This window comes from Gossypium arboreum, chromosome 3, assembly GCF_025698485.1.
Source record: "Gossypium arboreum isolate Shixiya-1 chromosome 3, ASM2569848v2, whole genome shotgun sequence".
NCBI classification, from domain to species: Eukaryota; Viridiplantae; Streptophyta; class Magnoliopsida; order Malvales; family Malvaceae; genus Gossypium; species Gossypium arboreum.
Genome location: NC_069072.1, coordinates 11,098,216 through 11,107,015, shown reverse-complemented (window position 1 = coordinate 11,107,015; position 8,800 = coordinate 11,098,216). Strand labels below are relative to the sequence as shown.

General features: G+C 39.2%; 1 non-coding gene across 1 annotated transcript; it reads right to left on the bottom strand.

The window, feature by feature from the left end:
- Positions 1–8,361: 8,361 nt before the first annotated feature.
- On the bottom strand, positions 8,362–8,467 carry LOC128290881 (small nucleolar RNA R71). Its single transcript, XR_008280663.1, has one exon. It is a non-coding gene; the product is annotated as a small nucleolar RNA R71 (small nucleolar RNA).
- Positions 8,468–8,800: the final 333 nt, after the last annotated feature.

The window sequence follows — 8,800 nt, the reverse complement described above, 5'->3', positions numbered from 1 at the left end:
TTGGCATTTTGGAAATCCAGAGTTTGTGGCTCTTGTCGAGTGAGCGTGCAAAACCGAGGAGCTCAAGATGGAGAAAAGAAAAGTGAAGTGGGAGCAAGGGAGTTTCAGAAGAGGTCTTGGGAAGCCCTTCCCACAGTCATCAAAGAAATTTAGAGATGGCTTAGGCGGTCTAGAGACACTTCGGGCTTTTCTAGACGAGATCGCGATTGACCCCTGTGACCACACGAGTCACTTCGATCGCCGATGGTGGAAATGATCGTCGAGAGAGAACGGAGTGCCGATTCGCAAATGGCATTCGAAGTTGTAGATTCCGTGACCGCTCTGTTACAAGTGCGGATCAGTTGACCACTTCATTAAAGATTGCCCGAGGTTGTGCCGAATGAATGTAGATCGAGTGGGAAATCGGGTGCTACCATCGCCGAGGTAGACCGTCTAGAAATACGGGCAATGCTAGTGGTGGTCGAGAGGATCTAGAGATGTTACGACCAGATCCGAGGCTCGCGCTCTGCTAGGACTTATGCTATACGCCGCACGCGAGGATGCTTCCTCTCCGGATGTTATTACCGGTACTTTCACTCTCTTTGATACTAATGTGATTGCTTTGATTGACCCTGGTTCTACTCATTCTTATATATATGCAAAACCTTAGCATCCAGTAAGACTTTACCTATTGAGTCTACTGAGTTCGTAATTCGGGTGTCAAATCCCTTGGGTCGTTACGTGCTAGTCGACAAAGTATGTAAGAAATGTCCCTAGTAATTGAGGTTCCTGTTTCCTACGGACTTGATGCTTTTGCCGTTCGATGAATTTGATGTTATTCTTGGGTTGGATTAGTTGACCGTGCATGATGCGGTTGTGAATTGCAAAAGCAAGACTATTGATTTGAGGTGCGCAAATAACGAGATGATCCGAGTTGAGTCTACGGACTTAAAGGGGTTGCCATTGTAATATCATCAATGTTGGCCCAAAATATGTAAGAAAGGGTGCGAAGCATACCTTGCGTATGTACTTGATGATAAGGAGTTAGAAATAAAACCGAATCTGCTTGGGTGGTTTGTGATTACCGGATGTTTTTCCAAGAATTACCGGGTTTGCCACTGTTTGGGAGATAGAGTTTCAGATTGAGCTTGTACAGGACCACACCGATTTCGATAGCTCCGTGATCGTATGGCACCAACGAATTAAAGGAGTTGAAAGCTTAGTTGCAAGAGTTGGTGGATAGAGGTTTTGCTCGCTTCGAGTTTTTCACCTTGGGGTGCACCGGTGTTGTTTGTGAAAAGAAAGACGAAACCATGAGGTTGTGCATCGACTATCGTCGACTTAATAAGGTGACAATAAAGAACAAATATCATTATCAGCGTATCAATGATTTGTTCGATCAACTCAAGGAGCCTCGGTGTTCTCAAAAATAGATTTGAGATCGGGCTATTATCGATTCATGAATCCGAGATTGAGATATACCCAAACCGCCGCCTTGAACAAGATATAGTCACTACGAGTTTTTAGTGATACCGTTTGGGCTCACTAATGCCCCTTCGGTATTTATGGATTTGATGAATCGGATCTTCAGACCGTATTTGGATCGGTTCGTAGTTGTGTTCATTGACGACATCTTGGTCTATTCAAGAGATGAGACCGAACATGCGGAGCACCGAGATTAGTGTTGCAAATTTTACGGGATAAGCGACTATATGCTAAGTTCAAACAAGTGTGAGTTACGGTTAGCGAGGTTAGCTTCTTGGGCTATGTGGTATCTGATCGGTATTCGAGTCGACCCCGAGTAAAATTTCAGCCATACTTAAGCGGAAGCCTCCAGAAATATTCGAGGTTCGAGCTTTTTGGGACTTGCTTGGTTACTACCGACGGTTTGTAAAAGGATTCTCGATGATAGCCACACCCATGACGTAAACCGCTTCGTAAAGATGTCAAGTTTGAATGGACGGAAAAGTGTCGAAAAGTTTCGACCGATTGAAAACTCATTTGACGGAAGCTCCAAGACTAGTACTGCCGAATCGGCAAAGAGTTTGTCATCTATAGTGACGCCTCCCTACTTGGGTTAGGTTGCGTATTGATGCAAGAAGGTCGAGTTGTGGCCTATGCGTCGAGACAATTAAAGCCACATGAGAAAAATTATCCGACCCATGATCTCGAATTGGCTACCATCGTATTCGCCTTAAAGATATGGCGACATTACTTATTTGGTGAGAAGTGCCATGTGTATTCGGATCACAAAAGTCTCAAATATTTGATGACTCAAAGAGACTTAAATCTGCGACAAAGACGTTGGCTCGAGTTGTTAAAAGATTATGAGCTTGTCATTGATTATCACCCAGGAAAGGCTAATGTGGTTGCAGACGCCTTGAGCCGGAAATCACTGTTTGCTTTACGAGCAATGAATGTACACTTGTCTATTCTACCCGACAATGTGTTAGTAGCGAATTAAAGGCCAAACCATTATTGACTCATCAAATTCGTGAAGCTCGAGAAAGTCGACGATGAGTTGGTTGCAAAACGGGAAATGAGTGTGTTCGAACAAGGAATCGAGTTTCAAATTGATGATGACGATTGTTTGAGGTTCAAAATTAAATCTGTGTGTTCCAAAGAATTGAACTTATTTTGATAATTCGAACGAAGCCCATTGTAGCCGAATGGCAATCCACCGGGAGTACGAAGATGTACAACAATTTGAAACGTCGGTTTTGGTGGCATGGTATGAAACGAGACATCTCCGACTTTGTTTGAGATGTTTAATATGTCAACAAGTGAAAGCGAAACATCAAGTGCCTTGAGATTACTTCACCGATTACGATACCCGAGTGGAAATGGGATCGAGTCACAATGGACTTTGTGTCCGGACCGCCATTGTCGCAAGTAAGAAGGATGCGATTTGGGTTGTTGTTGATAGATCGACTAAGTCGGCTCACTTTATCCCTCGTATGCACGGATTTTTCATTAGATAAACTAGCTGAATTGTACGTTTCTCAGTTGTGAGATTACACGGGTACCGATTTACATTGTGTCGGATAGAGATCCGAGGTTCACCTCGCGATTTTGGAAGAAATTGCAAGAAGCTTTGGGTACCAAGTTGCATTTCAAAGACCGCCTTTCACCCTCAAACCGATGGTCAATCCGAGCGGATAATTCGGATACTTGAGGATATGTTGAGATGTTGCATCCTCGAATTGATGGTTCATGGGAGCGGTATCTACCTTTGATTGAATTCGCACAACAATAGTTTTCAATCAAGTATTAAGATGGTGCCTTACGAGGCTTTGTACGAGGCGTAAATGTCGTACACCATTGTTTTGGACCGAGCTCGGTGAAAACAAAATTTTGAGTGGATTTGATTAAAGATCTTTGAATGAAGGTAAAGGTAATCCGTGAAAGTCCGAAGGCGCCACAGAGATCGTCGAAATCGACGCGGATTTGAAACGAAAGGACATTGAGTATCGGTGGGAGATAAAGTGTTTCTTAAAGTTTCGCCTTGGAAAAGATACTCAGATTCTACCGTAAGGGCAAGTTGAGCCGAGATTCATTGGGGGCGTCTGAAATCTCGAACGAGTTGGCCCGATTCGCGTATCGCTTGATTTTGCCCCGAACTCGAAAAGATTCACAACGTCTTCCATGTTTCAATGCTTCGACGCTATAGATCTAATCCGTCGCACGTAATTAGTCCATCGAGGTTGAAATTCAAGCCGATATGAGTTATGAAGAAGAACCGATTCGTATCCTAGCTCGTGAAGTAAAAGAGTTCTTGAAACAAAAGGGTTCCGCTAGTGAAAGTATTATGGCTCAAACACGGAATAGAAGAAGCTACTTGGGAACCCGAGAACTCTATGAAAGAGCGATACCCAAATCTATTTACGGTAAGATTTTCGGGACGAAAATTTCTTAAGTGGGGAGAGTTGTGTGACCTTAAAACGACCCTAGTCGGAATGTGGTTTCGGGACCACAAAAACCGAGGCATAAAAATAATTTGATATTTATTTTGATGCCTATAATATGTGTTAACTCATATGTGACATTTTGATGCTTTAATTTAGAGTTATAAATGTGAATTTCACTAGAAAGGACCTAGTAGAAAACTTTGAAAGTATGATGGGGAATGTGTGATGACTAATTAAAGCATGCATGCAAAACAATGGCCTTGCATGTCAAATACCCTCTTTTTACAAGTGATGGTCGGCCATGACAAAGAATATGGGCAAAACATGTCATAGACATGTTTTGTTGGTGAATCATGGGTGAAAAAATAAATTAATGAGCATGGGTAATAAAGAAATGGAAAAAGAAAAAATGGTCTCATGCATGCCCCATTGTCAGTGTATTGAGGAAGAGAAAAGAAAAAATTTGTTCATCCATTTTCATTCTCTCTTGACCGAAAATACTAGAGGGGAAGGGAGGAATTTTGCTTCATGCTTGGTTTGGAAGAGGATTAGGAAGAGGTTTGGCTATACTTGCATCAAGATTAAGGTATGTTTGAGGTTGTGCCATGAGATTCATGCATGTTTTTAGTTGATAGCTTGATGCTCTTGTTAGCCCATGGTTCAAACCTTTGTTATATCATGGGGATGGTATTTGGCCAAGGTGGATTTTGTGTTAATGCCATTGCATGTTAAATATGAAGCTTGCTAATGATATATGTGATGGTGGATTGATGGCTCTTGGACTTTCTTTTTAGTATTTTGAGTAAGACATTAAGTTCTTTGTTTAATCATGACCAAAATTATGGTGTTGTGATGTATTCGGCCATGGTACATCCAAAAGTGTGATTTATGCTCATTGCATGGAAAGTAAGATTTGTGTTTTGAAATTATGTTCATGTTTAGTTACAATCAACTTGGGATTCGGCTCTAGCATATATATATGTATATATGTATGTACATGATGTATTGGTATGACATATATACTATTTCAAGGTGTATATTTGCTTGTGATGATGTTTGGTTATGAAGTAAATGAGAGTTGTGTATTGAGCTACGATATGTAATGCGTTAGTTAGTAAAATGTATGCTGTTTTGTGTGGTATTAAGTGTATAATTGGCCTCAACATGGACATGCATATTCGCCACATGAGGGAAATTGGTGTGCATGCATTCGGTTAGAGGCAAGCATATTGATGCCTATTCTTGGCTTAGAAAATTCGCTAAGAGGAATATTAACTAATGTGTTGAGTTCGATTCATGATTTCGCACACATGCGACTTTGATGCCTAATGAGTATATATATTGGCTAAGTACCTTGTATTCCTCTTTCGATGCTCAAATGATTAAATCGATTTATTTGTTAAATTAAGCTCAAGAGCAAAGGGGAACTAGATCCGACAAAGGGAAGGAAAAAGTGGTTGAATAGCCATTGAAATCGTTCGACGACATCCTAGGTAAGTTCTTGAGTAATAGAGCTTAAATTCTGAATTGATTAGATCATGTTTAAAGCAAATTAAAATCATGCTCTTTGTGTGTGGCTATTGAGCCGAAATTGCAAGTGTGAAAAGTGCCTTGTGTTTGAGTTTTGCTAATGAAAATGAAATACGAATGTGTCATAATTTATTGATAATTGTGCTCGGTTATTGAATGATGTCGGGCTAAGTCCCAAGGCTTTGTGCTAAGTGACTATATCCGGACTAGGATCCGAAGGCATTCGTGCGAGTTAATAAATCCGGGCTAAGCCGAAGGCATTTGTGCAAGTTACTAAACCCGGTTAAGTCCGAAGGCATTCGTATGAGTCACTATAACCGGGCTTCGTCCGAAGGCATTTGAGCGAAGTCGTTATATCCGGTTAAATTCAAGGTACGTGATTCGAGAATGAGCGATCTTGCTGTAAAATTTTCAGTTAATACGCTTGAAAAATTCCAGCAATGAGGTATGTTCGTATGTGCTTGAATTAGTTGATTCCCTTCGAATAATATTCGCTCAATCGAGTAATGAATTTCCAGTATTTGGCTAAGATGATCCCTTATGTATGAACATAGGGGTTGGAATGTGAAATGAGTAGGATATTGAGAATTTGTGCATATGAAATTATCCGTTAGCTTTATGAATGCTATGCTTTTGTTGTGCTGGAATTTCTTGCTCAAACTTACTAAGCATAAATTGCTTACTCCGTTTTCTCTGTTTCTTTGTTTATAGATTTTGGCTCGTCACCATCGGACTCGGGATTTTTGGAAGTCAAGTCTCCCACACTATCAAAGCCCCATTTTGGTACAATTTTGGTTGAATTTTGAAATGGCATGTATAGGACTACCCTTTTGTTGAAGGTCATGTACCTTTCGGTTTGTGTAAACTTGGATAGCCATGCGAAAATGGCTTATATATCGTTTTAGCATAGTACCATAATCGTTTGTATGTTGATCATTATGAGGTATGGAATTGTTTTGAAACGATTAGCCATTGGAATGGTTAATCATGATCACACTTTGTGCTATGTATGCAAAAAGGGCCAATTGAATCATGGAAATCATGAAATAGGTAAAGCCTACCTTAAAGGCAGATGCTGACAGCAGCAGTGATGTGGATGTGAAAAATCACTAAAAATATTAGGAACGGTATTAAATAGTGAATAAATTATTTAAATGAACTTTGATGAATCTACTTTCATATGGAAGAAACGAAACGGTCATATGAGTTATATGTTAAGAGATATTAAAGTTCTCGTGAAACAGGGCCAGAACGGTTTCTTAATCCCCTGTTCCAACTTTGGAAATTCATTTTAAATTAACCATAGATAATTAGGAGTCATGCCATATATGTACAGATTCCTCTCTGAGTCTAGTTTCTATAGAAACAAACAGCATCAGTATTAAATCCCTGTACAAGGAGATATTCAATTCGTAACGCATGAAGGTCAGTGTAGTCGAACCCTGGAATAGGGGAGAATTTAATTAATAAACTGTACTAATTGGCTCGACCAAAAATTCTAGAAAAAATTCTGTAGATGGAAATATGAGTCTAGTTTCAGGAAAAAATTACGAAACTAATTTTAGAGCTTTGAAACTCAAGATATGATTTTTAAGGCGACAGTGATGCAGTGACCAGCTAGTCTGGAAATTTCTAAATGGACTGTGAAAATAGTTAAGTCTGTGTGCACCTTGTGTCCGATTCCGGTAACAGACTCGGGTATGGGGTGTTACAGGATTAGGGTGAAACCTAATAAGGGGATCCATAGATCAAGTTAATGCAATCCTAGGGAGTTAATTAGAAAGAGATTTCAATTAATCAACCTAAGGTTAGACGTTGTTAGTCTCGAGAGGGATAATAATATAACTTAGGGATTTCTACGGATCAAGTCAAATGAATAAATCGTTCGATTCAGAGTCAAATAATAAGTGAAGTCTAGGTGGATTTTTCCATAGGTATTGTTTTAATTCAATCGTTTTTCCAAAAGTAATTTCCCAATTTTATTTTCTGCGAATTCTTAGTTTAGTTAATTAGTTAGTTAAAACAAACCCCATTATTCTTAGGCTAGATAATAAAACGACAGTCATTACTAGTACTTTTAGTTCCTTTGGGTTTGACAATCCGGTCTTACTAAAACTATACTACTGTTCGATAGGTACACTTGCCTTTATCATGATAATAGTTAGTTTCAAGAATGATTCATTATAAATTTATAAAACATATCACACGAATATCAAGATCAAGTTTTTGGCACCGTTGCCGAGGAACTAAGATATTAGGAACACTCAATTTTTATTACTTCAGCCATTTATTTTTCTTGCAAGTTAATTTTATTTTTATTTTTATTATTATTTAATTTAATTTCTCTTTCTCTTGGAAGGTTTTTATAGTTTATGACTAGAAGAAACCCGTCAGGACCACTACTTTTTGACGAAGAAATTGATCGCACAATTTGCAGAAACCAAAGAGAAATAAGGCGAATCTTAAGATACACAGAGAACGAGCAAGAGAACGACATTCAAACCCCAACCGAGGAGATGGCTGAAAACCAAGAAAATCCGCTACCTCCTGCGATTGTTGTTAATCAGAATCCTACTCTGCGTACTATGTATGATTATGCTAAACCTACTTTAATAGGAACTAAGTCAAGTATAGTTAGGCCTGCTATTGCTACGAATAATTTTGAACTAAAACCTAACACTATTCAAATCTACAACAATTTGTCAGTTTGATGGTTTGCAGGATGAGGATCCAAATACTCACTTAGCAAATTTCCTGGAATTCTATGATACATTTAAAATTAATGGCGTTTCTAACGATGCCATTCATCTTCAGTTATTCCCTTTTTCATTGAGGAACAAAGCTAAAAAGTGGTTGAACTCATTACCACGAGGGTCAATTACTACTTGGGAACAAATGACCGAAAAATTTTTATTAAAATATTTTCCACCGGCTAAAACAGCCAAATTACGTAATGATATCTCTTCGTTTGTGCAGATGGACTTAGAAACTCCTTACGATGCATAGGAGAGATACAAAGACCTACTACGAAGGTGTCCTCACCATGGATTACCTCTATGGTTGCAAGTTCAAACATTCTACAATGGTGTAAACCCTTCGACAAGACAGATGATTGATACAGCAGCCGGGGGAACCATCAATAACAAAACACCTGAAGAGGCTTACGAATTTATTGAAGAGATGTCACTAAATAACTATCAGTGGCAAGTCATGAGGACTAAGCCAACTAAAATAGTAGGCGTTTATAACATCGATTTGGTTGCTATGCTGTCAAACTAGGTAGAACTTTTAAATAGAAAGATTAATGGTTTACTTGGTTCTTCACAGGTACATCCAGTGATGAGGTGCGATTCGAATGGAGGAGGTGCATGCACAGAATATCA